Source organism: Nicotiana tabacum, chromosome 16 (genome assembly GCF_000715075.1).
Source record: "Nicotiana tabacum cultivar K326 chromosome 16, ASM71507v2, whole genome shotgun sequence".
NCBI classification, from domain to species: Eukaryota; Viridiplantae; Streptophyta; class Magnoliopsida; order Solanales; family Solanaceae; genus Nicotiana; species Nicotiana tabacum.
In genome coordinates, this window is record NC_134095.1 from 38744297 (window position 1) to 38757104 (window position 12808).

At 42.3% G+C, this 12808-nt stretch overlaps 1 pseudogene; it reads left to right on the plus strand.

Annotated features, from left to right (window-relative positions):
• LOC107765792 (7-deoxyloganetin glucosyltransferase-like) overlaps positions 1 to 12440 on the plus strand; it is a 103041-nt pseudogene extending 90601 nt beyond the window's left edge.
• The last annotated feature ends 368 nt before the right edge of the window (positions 12441 to 12808 follow it).

A 12808-nucleotide genomic window follows, 5' to 3' on the forward strand; every position in this document is an offset into this window, starting at 1 on the left:
TCAAGAGAGATTTTCGGAGAAATTCATTAGGGTAAGGTCTTTGGTCCCTAAACTCATTATTGGGGTGATTTTTATCATTATAAACATGAAAATTTAAGGAAAATCAGTGGTAATTTAGGGGTTAGGTCTTGACTAATTAGAGACTTTTGAGTGATGATTTGAGGGACCATTTGAGGTTCGATTTTGGTACTTTTGGTATGACTGAACTCGTGAGAGTGTGAGGATTCTGGAAATATAAATTTTACCCAATTCCGAGACGTGGGCTCGAGGGGCATTTTGGTCATTTTACCTAATTTCGCGCATTAGCTTAGAAATTCTTTGGGCCATTTGGAGTCGAGTTCTCGTGGCAAAAACATAGTTTCGGGTTGATTTTGAACTGGTTCGAGGTAATTGGCTTGCCTAACCTTGTGTGGGGGACTTTCCCCTTAGGATTGTTATTGTGATAACTAAAATGCCTTGTACGTAAGGTCACGAGTGGGTTCTTTTTCTAATTGTTGAAACTCCGATTTTTATTAAGTAACTTTAATTGTGTTTTTTCCCTTTCTATTTATTCTACTTGCACTTTTAAACCTGCTGTTAGTTTAGAGAAGCATGTCTAATTGACTTAATTGCTTTATTTGCATTAACTACCTTATTTGTATTACGTGAAGCATGCTAGTTAGAGTTGCTTGTGTTACCTTGTTATGAAGTTGAGTTTATTTGAGTATTCCTTGTGCCATTGTTGTGTGTTTACTTCGGGACTACGGGACGGCATCCCGGGAGATCCCTTGTACGTATTTACGATTTGAGCTGAAGTGCAGGATACCGAGAGATCCCCAGCACGTATATTGAGGATATCGAGAGATCCTCAGGATACCAAGAGTTCCCTAGCATACATTGAGGATACTAAGAGATCCTCGGGATGCCAAGAGTTCCCTATCATACATTGAGGATACCAAGAGATCCTCGGGATACCAAGAGACCCTAGCATACATTGAGGATACTAAGAGATCCTCGGGATACCAAGAGATCCCTAGCATACATTGAGGATACCAAGAGATCCCTGGCCTATATCGAGGGTACTAAGGGATCCTCAGGATACTGAGAGATCCCCGATTATTATCTTTGTGAAGAGTGGTATTTCCTTGTAATTGTTTTGTCTCTGTTTCAGTTGTTGTTATCCTTATTATCTTGTATTAATTCTTATTGTTAGTTTTAACAGAACTGCTTATCTTATTCTTTTATACCTGATATTTCATTTAATCTCAGTAGGGCCCTGACCTTCCTCGTCACTACCCGACCGAGGTTAGACTTGGCACTTACTGAGTACCGTTGTGGTGTACTCATTCCCTTTCTGCGCATGTTTTTCATGTGCAGATCCAGGTACTTCGACTCAGTCCTATCACCCTTGAGGCGAGGCGACTGCTCCAGAGACTTCGAGGTATATCTATCGCATCCGCAGACTGAGGAGTCCCTTTCCATTCTATCTTGTAGTGATAGCCCTTCTATTTTTTCTGTTGATGTAGACATCCCGGAGTTAGAGTATTTTTATTATATTCGTATCTTGTGAATCATGGGTTTCCGGGTTTTGGAAAAATATATTAGTTTATGAGAGTTGATATTGTTTATGCCGAGTGGCACTTTCAAATGCTGTTTTATTACACTATTTCTGTTTTAAATTGTTTTCTTTTCTTCCACTAATTGATTTATTTTTCCGCATTAATAGGCTTACCTAGTCGTAGGATGAGGTCCCGTCACGATGGTTCACGGAGGGCGAACCGGGGTCGTGAAAAGTTGGTATCAGAGCTCTAGGTTCATAGGAGTCATGAATCCCAAGCCGGTAGAGGCCGAGGACGAAGACGTCTGTACTTATCTACGGGAGGCTATGTAACCATTAGGAAAATTCCACTTCATTTGATTTCCCTGTCGCTCGAGATTTTTGACATAACAATCCTAAATCTCTGTCTTCCATTCTCTCACAGATGGTGAGGACACGTGCTACCAGAGATGATCAGACACTTGTGCCCCCTACGAGAGCCGTCAAAGGTCGGGGACGGGGTAGAGGCCGAGAACGCGCCCGTGGTGCAGCCAGAACACCTGCGCGAGCTGCCACCGAGGAGCCAACAGTAGTTCCAGCCAGAGCCCAGGCACCGGATACGCCTACTGCTACTACTACTCCAGCACTCAGGTGACTTTAGCACAGTTCTTGAGCATGTTTGGTATATTAGTTCAGGTGGGGTTGATTCAGGTTGTACCAACTACTTCACAGATCGGGGAAGGGACCCAGACTTCCGCAACCCCCACTCCAGAGCAACGAGTTCTCATTGGTCGGGTTTCAGGTGTCATAGTGACACAGCCTGTGGTCCCAGTTCAGTGGGTGGTGAGGACCTCTCGCCGAGTAGAGGGCAGGTGAGTCCAGGAGAGAGAGGACAGACGAGGTCTAGAGAGAGAGTATAGGGAAGTGAGGAGACCTCGTAGACTGAAGAGACCTACTGGCCCTTATTTTGGAGGAAGAGTACGGCATGGTAGAGGTTTTGTGGGTCAGCCAGCTCAGTTTGCATCTCAGATTTCACATAGTATTTCAGGTGTTCAGGGGTCTTGAAGTACCTGTACCGCACAATTTCCCACTGCCATGTCCCCTCAGAGCTTGTTTTGAGTGTGGTAACATACGCCATGTGGTGAGGGATTGCCCTAGACTTAGGAGGAGTGCACCTCCAAAGACTTCTCAGCCATAGCGCGCTCCGCAAAGTTCTCAGGCTATAGTTACAGCTCTAGTTTCTACCCCCACCTGCTCAGCCAGCTAGAGGTAGAGGTCGGGGAGGTAGAGGTCGCCCTAGAGGGGGAGGCCAGGCCTGATACTATGCCCTTTTTGCCCGTACCGAGGCTGTTGCCTCTGATTTTGTCATCACGGGTATTATACTGGTTTGTCACGGAGATGCATCGGTTCTATTTCATCCAGGCTCCACTTACTCTTATGTGTCTTCTTATTTTGCTCTGCATTTGGTTGTACCTCGGGATTTGTTGAGTTCCTATATTTATGTTTCTACTCCTGTGGGAGATTCTCTTGTTGTGGACCGCATTTATCGGTCGTGTTTTGTTGCTCTTAGTGGTTGACTAGAGCCGATTTATTGTTGCTCAACATGGTAGATTTTGATATTATCTTGGGCATGGACTAGTTATCGCCCCATTATGCTATTCTTGATTGTCACGCCAAAACCGTGACGCTGGCTATGCCAGGTATACCACGTGTTGAGTGGAGGGGTACTTTAGATCACACTCCCAGTAGAATTATTTCTTTCCTTAAGGCTTAGCGAATGGTTGCGAAGGGGTGCGACGCATATTTAACTTATGTGAGAGATGCCAGTATTGATACCCCTTCAGTTGATTCAGTCCTAGTAGTATGGGATTTTCCCTGATGTGTTTCCAGTTGATCTTCCAGGCATGCCGCCTGATAAAGACATTGATTTTGGCATTGATCTGTTGCCGGGCACTCAGTCCATTTCTATTCCTCTGTATCGTATGGCCCCACCTGAGTTGAAGGATCAGTTACATGAATTGCTTGATAAGGGTTTTATTAGGCCCAATGTATCACCTTGCGGTGCTCCTCTCTTGTTTTTGAAGAAAAAGGATGGTTCTATGCGTATGTGTATTGATTATCGCCAAGTGAACAAAGTTACAATGAAAAACCGTTACCCTTTGCCTCGTATTGATGATCTGTTTGACCAGCTTCAGGGCGCACAAGTGTTTTCTAAGATTGACTTGCGCTTAGGTTACCATCAGTTGAAGATTCGGGAGCCAGATATCCCGAAGACTGCTTTCAAGACTCGTTATGGACATTACGAGTTTCTTGTTATGTCATTTGGGTTGACCAATGCCCCAGCAGCCTTTATGCATTTGATGCACAGTGTGTTCCAACCGTATCTTGACTCGTTCTTCATTGTCTTTATTGATGGTATTCTAGTGTATCCCTGGAGTTGGGAAGATCATGAGCATCACTTGAGGACAGTGCTTTAGACCTTGAGAGAAAAGATGTTATATGCTAATTTCTCAAAACGTGAGTTTTGGTTGGATTCTGTGGCATTCTTAGGCCACATGGTGTCGAGTGAGGGTATTCAGGTAGATCCGAAGAAAGTAGAGGCCGTGCAGAGTTGGCCCAGACCATCATCAGCTACAGAAATCCGTAGTTTTCTTGGCTTGGCGGGTTATTACCGTCATTTTGTTGAGGGGTTTTCATCGATTGTAGCCCCTATGACCAGACTGACCCATAAGGATGCTCCGTTCCAGTGGACGGAAGAGTGTGAGGCGAGCTTTCAGAAGCTCAAGATAGCTTTGACTACGGCCCCAGTTTTGATATTGCCTACAGGTTCGGGGTTTTATACTGTCTATTGTGATTCCTCGAGGATTGGCCTTGGAGCGGTATTGATGCAGGACGGTAGGGTGATTGCCTATAGGTCCAGATCGTTTAAGGTGCATGCGAAGAATTATCCTGTCCACGACCTTGAGTTTGCCGCCATGGTTCATGCCTTGAACATATGGGGGTCATTATTTGTACGGTGTTCCTTGTGAGATTTATACCGATTATCGGATCTTGCAACACCTATTCAAGCAAAATTATCTAAACTTGCACTAGGGGAGGTGGTTAGAGTTGCTGAAGGATTATGATATCACTATTCTGTATCACCCGGGGAAGGCCAATATGGTGGCCGATGCCTTGAGTCACCGGGCAGAGAGTTTGGGGAGTTTGGCTTATTTACCCACATCGGAGAGGCCTATGGCGATGGATGTTCAGGCCTTAGCCAGTCAGTTTGTGAGATTGGATCTTTTGGAGCCCAATTGGGTTCTAGCTTGTGTGGTTTCTCGGTCTTTCTTAGTTGATCGTATCAAGGAGCGTTAGTATGATGTCCCTCATTTGCTTGTCCTCAAGGACAAGATTCAGCATGGTGATACCAGAGATGTGACTATTGGTGATGACGGGGTATTGAGGATGTAGGGTCAGATTTGTGTACCCAATGTTGATGGGCTTCAGGAGTTGATTCTGGAGGAGGCCCATAGTTCGCGGTATTCCATTCATCCGAGTGCCGCGAAGATGTATCCGGATTTGAGGCAACACTATTGGTGGAGGCGAATAAAGAAAGATATAGTTGGGTTTGTAGCTCGGTGTCTCAACTGTCAGCAGATGAAGTATGAGCACCAGAAACTTAGTGGGTTGCTTCAGTAGATAGAGATTCCGGAGTGGAAGTGGGAGCAGATCACCATGGACTTCATAGTTGGGCTCCCGTGGACTTTGAGAAAGTTCGATGCTATTTGGGTGATTGTGCATCGGCTGACCAAGTCCGCTCACTTCATCCCTGTGTGTACTACCTATTTTTCGGAGTGTCTAGCAGAGATTTATATCCGGGAGATTGTTCGTTTGCATGGTATTCCAGTTTCCATCACTTCAGATAGAGGTACTCAGTTCACATCACGGTTCTAGAGGGCCGTTCAGCATGAGTTGGTTACTCGGGTGGAGTTGAGCACAACATTTCACCCTCAGACGGACGGACACTCCGAGTGCACTATTCAGACTCTTGAGGATATGCTCCGTGCGTGTGTGATTGAGTTTGGAGGGTCTTGGGATCAGTTCTTGCCATTGGCAGAGTTTGCCTACAATAACAGCTATCAGTCCAGCATTCAGATAGCACCATATGAGGCTTTATATTGTATGCGGTGTAGATCCCCGGTGGGTTGGTTTGAGCTGGGTGAGGCTAGATTGTTGGGAACAGACTTGGTTCAGGATGCTATAGAAAAGGTTAACGTGATTCAGGATAGACTCCATACAACCCAGTCCAAACAAAAGAGCTACGCGGGCCGGAAGGTTCGTGATGTTTCCTATATAGTTGGAGAGCGGGTTCTGCTTCGAGTTTCACCTATGAAGGGCGTTATGAGATCTGGGAAGAAGGGGAAGTTGAGTCCGAGGTTTATTGGTCCTTTTGGGATATTGAGGCGTGTTGGGGAGGTTTCTTATGAGCTTGCCTTACCTCCCAGCTTGGCAGGAATTCATCTGGTATTTCATATTTCGATGCTCCGGAGGTATCATGGTGATCCGTCGCACGTGTTAGATTTCAATTCAGTCCAGTTGGACAAGGATCTATCTTATGTTGAGGAGCCAGTGGCAATATTGGATAGGCAAGTTAGAAAGCTGAGGTCAAAGAACATTGCATCAATAAAGGTTCAGTGGCGGGATCAGCCGGTCGAGGAGGCGACAAGGTCGTCTTAAGTACGCCCCGATCCCCTATTAATTTATTTTTCCCGTGTTTGTTTCTGCTGTTGTGAGTTGCCGGGGGGAAATAATTGGAGTTTCGGAGAGTTTTGGGACACTTAGTCCCTAAATGAGGGCTTAAGTTTTGGAAATTTGACCGTAGTCGGAACAATGTGAAGACGGCCTCGGAATGGAATTCTGATGGTTCTGTTACTTCTGTTGGGTGATTTTAGGTTTAGGAGCATGATCAGATTGTGTTTTGGAGGTCCGTAGCTAATTTAGGCTTGAAATGCCGAAAGTTGAATTTTTGAAGTTTTCGGTTCGATAGTGAGATTTTGATCTGAGGGTCAGAATAGAATTCTGGAAGTTGGAGTAGCTCCTTAGTGTTAAATGTGACATGTGTGCAAAATTTTAGGTCATTCGGACGAGGTTTGATAGACTTTTTGATCGAAAGCGTAATTTGTGAGTTCCGGAGGTTCGAACAAGCTTGAATGATGTTTTAGGATTGGTTGGCATTTTTGGTTGAGGTCTTGGGGGGCCTCGGGTGAGTTTCAGGTGCTTGATGGAAGTTGAATTTTGACTTAGGGAGATTTTGCATTGCTGAACCTGTCATAACCGCACCTGTGTGTATGGGACCGTAGGTGCGGCGCCGCAGAAGCGGCTAGTGGACTGTAGAAGCGGAAATTTGGTCCAGCTCCAGGAGCCGCAGGTGCAAAAAGGGTAATGCACCTGTGAGAACGCAGGTGCGGAAGGTCTGTCGCAGAAGCGGAAATCCTCCTTTAAGTGAAATGTCGCAGATGTGACCATGTCCTCGCAGAAGCGGGACCGCAGATGAGGTCCCAGAGTCGCAGAAGCAGATTAGTTGGGCAGAAACATATAAATTCTTTCCTTCGTGAATTTGAGCTATTTTGACCTCTTTTCAAACGGGAAGAAGCCTTGGGGAGCTTTTTTTAAGAGAGATTTTCGGAGGAATTCATTAGAGTAAGGTCTTTGATCCCTAAACTCGTTATTGGGGTGATTTTTATCATTATAAACATGAAAATTTAAGGAAAATCAGTGGTAATTTGGGGGTTAGAGTTTGACTAATTAGAGACCTTTGAGTGATGATTTGAGGGAGCATTTGAGGTTCGATTTTGGTACTTTTGGTATGACTGAACTCGTGATAGTGTAAGAATTCTGGAAATGTAAATTTTACCCGATTTCGAGATGTGGGCCCAACGGGCATTTTGGTCATTTTACCTAATTTCGCGCATTAACTTTGAATTTCTTTGTAGAATCAGATACTTGAAGTTTTATTTACATTATGCAATTGAATTGAATAGATTTGGGCCATTTGGAGTCGAGTACACGTGGAAAAGACGTGATTTCGGGTTGATTTTTAGCTGGTTCGAGGTAAGTGGCTTGTCTAACCTTGTGCGGAGGACTTTACCCTTAGGATTGGTATTGTGATAATTGAAATGCTTTGTACGTGAGGTGACGAGTGTGTACTTGTGCTAATTGTTGAAACTCCGATTTTCATTATGTAACTTTAATTATGTTTTTCCCTTTCTATTTATTCTACTTGTACTTTTAAACCTACTGTTAGCTTAGAGAAGCATGTCTAATTGACTTAATTGCTTTATTTGCTTTAACTGCCTTATTTGTATTACATGAAGCATGCTAGGTTAGAGTTGCCTGTGTTACCTTGTTATGAAGTTGTATTTATTTGAGGATTCCTTGTGCCATTGTTGTGTGTTTACATTGGGACTACGGGACGACATCCCGGGAAATCCCTTGTACGCATTTACGATTTGAGCTGAAGTGCGGGATACCGAGAGATTCTCAGCACGTATATTGAGGATACCGAGGGATCCTCGGGATACCAAGAGATCCCTAGCATACATTGAGGATACCAAGAGATCCCTAGCATATATTGAGGACACCGAGAGATCCTCGGGATACCAAGAGATCCCTATCATACATTGAGGATACCAAGAGATCCTCGGGATACCAAGCTCCCTAGCATACATTGAGGATACTAAGAGATTCTCAGGATACCAAGAGATCCCTAGTATACATTGAGGATACCAAAGATCCTCGGGATACCAAGAGATCCCTGGCCTATATCGAGAGTATTAAGGGATCCTCAGGATATTGAGAGATCCTTGGTTATTATCTTTGTGAAGAGTGGTATTTCCTTGTGATTGTTTTGTCTCTATTTCAGTTGTTGTTATCCTTATTATCCTGTATTAATTCTTATTATCAGTTTCAACTGAACTGCATATCTTATTCTGCTATACCTGATATTTCATTTAATCGCAGTAGGGCCCTGACTTTCCTCGTCACTACCCGACCGAGGTTAGGCTTGGCACTTACTGAGTACCGTTGTGGTGTACTCATGCCCTTTCTGCGCATGTTTTTCATGTGCAGATCCAGATATTTCTTCTCAGTCCTATCACCCTTGAGGCGAGGCGACTGCTCCAGAAAATTCGAGGTATATCTGCCGCGTCCGCAGACCGAGGAATCCCTTTCTATTCTATCTTATAATGATAGCCCTTCTATCTTTTCTGTTGATGTAGACATCCTGGAGTTAGAGCATTTTTATTATATTCGTAGCTTGTGATTCATGGGTTTCCTGGTTTTGGGAAAAATTTATTAGTTTATAAGAGTTGATATTGTGTATGTCGAGTGGCACTTTCAAATGCTGTTTTATTACACTATTTCTGTTTTAAATTATTTTCTTTTCTTTCACAAATTGGTTTATTTTTCCGCATTAATAGGCTTACTTAGTCCTAGGGACGAGGTGCCGTCACGATGGTTCACGGAGGGCGAACCAAGGTCGTGACACCCTCACCCTAAAATAAACTCTTCTTCCTACATTTTGGAAAAGCATGGTAAAAACTTACCCTTACTTCAAACAAGGACTAGGATGGAATATCGCCACTAGTAACCAAATTCAACTATGGTCTGACTATTGGTTACCTACGCACCAAACTTTTTCGCCATCTTATACATGATTCACTTAATCACAATGGGGAAAACCTTCCACTAAGCTCAATTATTCCATATTGCTAGTGGAATCTCCAAATATTATCCTTTGAACTACCACACCATCTACTCTCACTCATTCATCATATTTCACTGAACCTAACAGCCACAGATACTGACCAATACTTTTGGCACCCCTCATCCACTGAGAATTTCTCCACTTCCACTACTTATGCCTTCATAACTCCTACCCCACCTAAGGAACATCCTCAAAACCTTATAACTTGGATATGGAAAATACATACTACCAACAAAATTAAACATTTTCTATGGCTCATGCTATAACACAAATTACCAACCCTTACATTTTTATTTAATCGAACTCTTGCTAATGATCTCACCTGTCCAGTATGTCGACAAGAGCCTGAAGATATTCTTCATATATTTTTCAACTGCACCATAGTATACAACATATGGCATTATCTAAATCTCCCTCTCCCCCCACAAATCACTCTCAATTGTATCAAACATATCTGCCTTCCAACCACCACTCCTACTAATACAATTCCATCCTATATTCTAGTTCTCATTACTTTTTGGCATATTTGGACCAATCGTAATAATAACATCTTCAATCACTCAACTGCCAACGTTAGTTCCCTTAATGTATACAACCAGGCAACCCAATATTACTACCTAACTACTTCAGTGAATCCAAAACAAAAGGTAAATACTATTATTCCAATAAAATGGCAACCCTCACCCCAAGGCTTCTATAAGTTAAATATTATGGGGCTTTTGATAAACATAACCACGTGGGGGAGGGGGGTTGATGGAGTCTTTCGTAATGCCTCTAGTGCTTGGGTGTATGGTTTCACTAAACCACTGAATCACACAGATATTCTTTAAGCTGAACTGCTTGCCTTATACCATGGGCTACAACTAGCACATGATCGCAAATTACGACCCTTACAAGTGGAGGTCGAACACTCACATATCATTTTTAAATGTAGGTCGATGCTTCAGGATCTCCAGGTGATCCAGCTCCAACACATATTTAGGGAAGGCAATACTGTGGCAGATGCACTAGCCAAGCATGGAAAGACACTCAAGAATTTCCAAACTACTAATGTTCTCCTTTTTGACAATCTACCTTCTTTTGCTTTAATGTTGTTAGCTAATGATGTATCAGGAACTATAACTCTACGTTTAGCCCCAACCCTTGTAATGCAGTAGTTATGTTTTTAATATAAAAGCCTTATTAGCAACAAAAAAAAGCTAAGTGCTATATCTAACATTTTTTAAGGAATGGGCATAATTTTTCAACACGAGGTTGTACTTGTTGCCGTTAGTAAATGTTATTATGATGTTGTGGCAAAATGTTATTGCAGGTGTGGACAATATAAAAAATAAGGACATTACGTCATAGTAATAAAATTATAAGATTTAATGTAAATGAAAACGGAGAAAGTATATATAATGTTGCCTCTTTCTGTGTTGGCTATATATAGAAAGAGACAGGTGAATCCTGGATTTAAACTCTATGAGTTCAATATCTGAGTTTTTTAGTATTGAATCCATTATATTTTTAAAGTTATGGGTTCATAGCTATTATTTTTTGCAATATTAATGAATTTCTATACATAAATTATGCTCCGCATCAAAAGTACTTTATCTGAACCCGGCACCATAAGGCTAGATATGCCCAATATATATATATATATATATATATATGCATCTTCATCCTCTTGCCAAAGTCATAGCAATCTTTCGTATTTCTGTTTGAAGGGAACGTAACCCAATAAGGAAACTAAAACATGTGTTCCATTATATTGGTGCTGAATATTTAAACAATCCTATGCAGTTTGCATAGCATACCTTGCCCAAGGCCACATTAGCCCTATGTTAAAGTTAGCCAAAATCCTGCATCACAAAGGCTTCATATTACCTTTGTCAACACTGAACACAACCATAGACGTCTTCATAAGTCTGGTGGCCCTTATTCCCTCAAGGGCTTGCCATCCTTTCGTTTCGAGACCATCCCCAACGGCCTGCCACCATCTGATGCTGATTCAACCCAAGATATTGCTTCCCTATCTAAATCCCTTACCTCTACTGGTTTAGTTCCTTTCAAAGAGTTACTTGTCAAGCTTAAAAATACTTCTTCGTCCAATATTGATACCCCTCACGTGTATCATTTCTGATGGTGTTATGAGCTTCACTCTATCTGCTGATCAAGATTTGGGCATCCCTCAAGTTTTCTTTTGGACTCCACTTAAGGGTATATATGCCTTAATTTCCCCTTTTTTGAAATGTTCATCTTCAAATTTATTTTTTTATTCGAAGTATCCTTTTGGTTAAAGTTTCTTCTTTTTCTTGAGGAGTTGTAGATGAAAGTTACTTGACAAATGGATACTTGGAGATGACTTTGGATTGGATACCAGGCATGAATGACATACGTTTGAGGGATCTTCCAGATTTCATAAGAACTACAGAAGCAGATGACTGCATGATTAAGTTTATCCTGCAAGAAACAGAGAGATCGAAAAATGCTTCAGCTATTATTATCAATACATTTGAGCCATTAGAGAAGGAAGTTCTTGAATCACTTCAAATACTTCTTACTCCGGTGTATGTGATTGGACTATTGCATTTTCTTGTGAAACATGTTGACGACAAGAATTTGGAGGGCTTAGGATCAAATCTTTGGAAAGAAGATGAAAAGTGTATTGAATGGTTAGATTCCAAGAAACCAAATTCTGTTATTTATGTTAATTTTGGAAACATCGCCGTAATGACTTCGAACCAACTTATCGAATTTGCTTGGGGACTTGCCAATAGCCGGCTGGAATTTTTGTGGATTATGAGGCTTGATATTATATTAGGAGAACAAGCAATTTTTCCCCCCGAATTCGTGAAAGAAACTAAAGACGAAGGGATGCTAGCAAGTTGGTGCCCATAAGAACAAGTTCTTAGCCACCATGCAATCGGAGGGTTCTTAACTCATAGTGGATAGAATTCGACCATTGAAAGTATTAGCAACGGAGTGCCAATAATTTGCTGGCCGTTCTTTGCGGAGCAGCCGACTTACTGTTCATTTTGCTGCACCAAATTGGGCATTAGAATGGAGATTGACAATAATGTGAAGAGGGAAGAAGTTGAAAGGCTTGTAAGATAGTTGTTGACATGGGAGAAAGGCAAGGAGATGAAGAAAAATGCATTGGAATGGAAGAAATTGGCGACTAAGGCTGCCTAGGTCCATTTCGCATTTGCGAGGCTTTGTCGCATTTGCGAGCCATGCGAAGCCTGCATGCCTAACCATACCAGCTGAAAAACCTGCAATTTCCTAAGTTGAATTCCACTCCGTGGCCTATCCAAAACTTACCCGAGCCCTCGCGGCTCCAAACCAAACATGTACACCAACCTAAAAATATCATACGGGCTTGCTCGTGCATTCAAATCACCAAAATAACATCAACAACTATGAATTTAGCATCAAAATCATGAAATTACTTAAGAACATCAAATTTTCAAATTTTTCTCAAATAAGGTCTGATTCACGTCATTTCAAGTTCGTTTCTTACCAAATTCCACAGACTCAACTTAAATCACATATAAGACCTG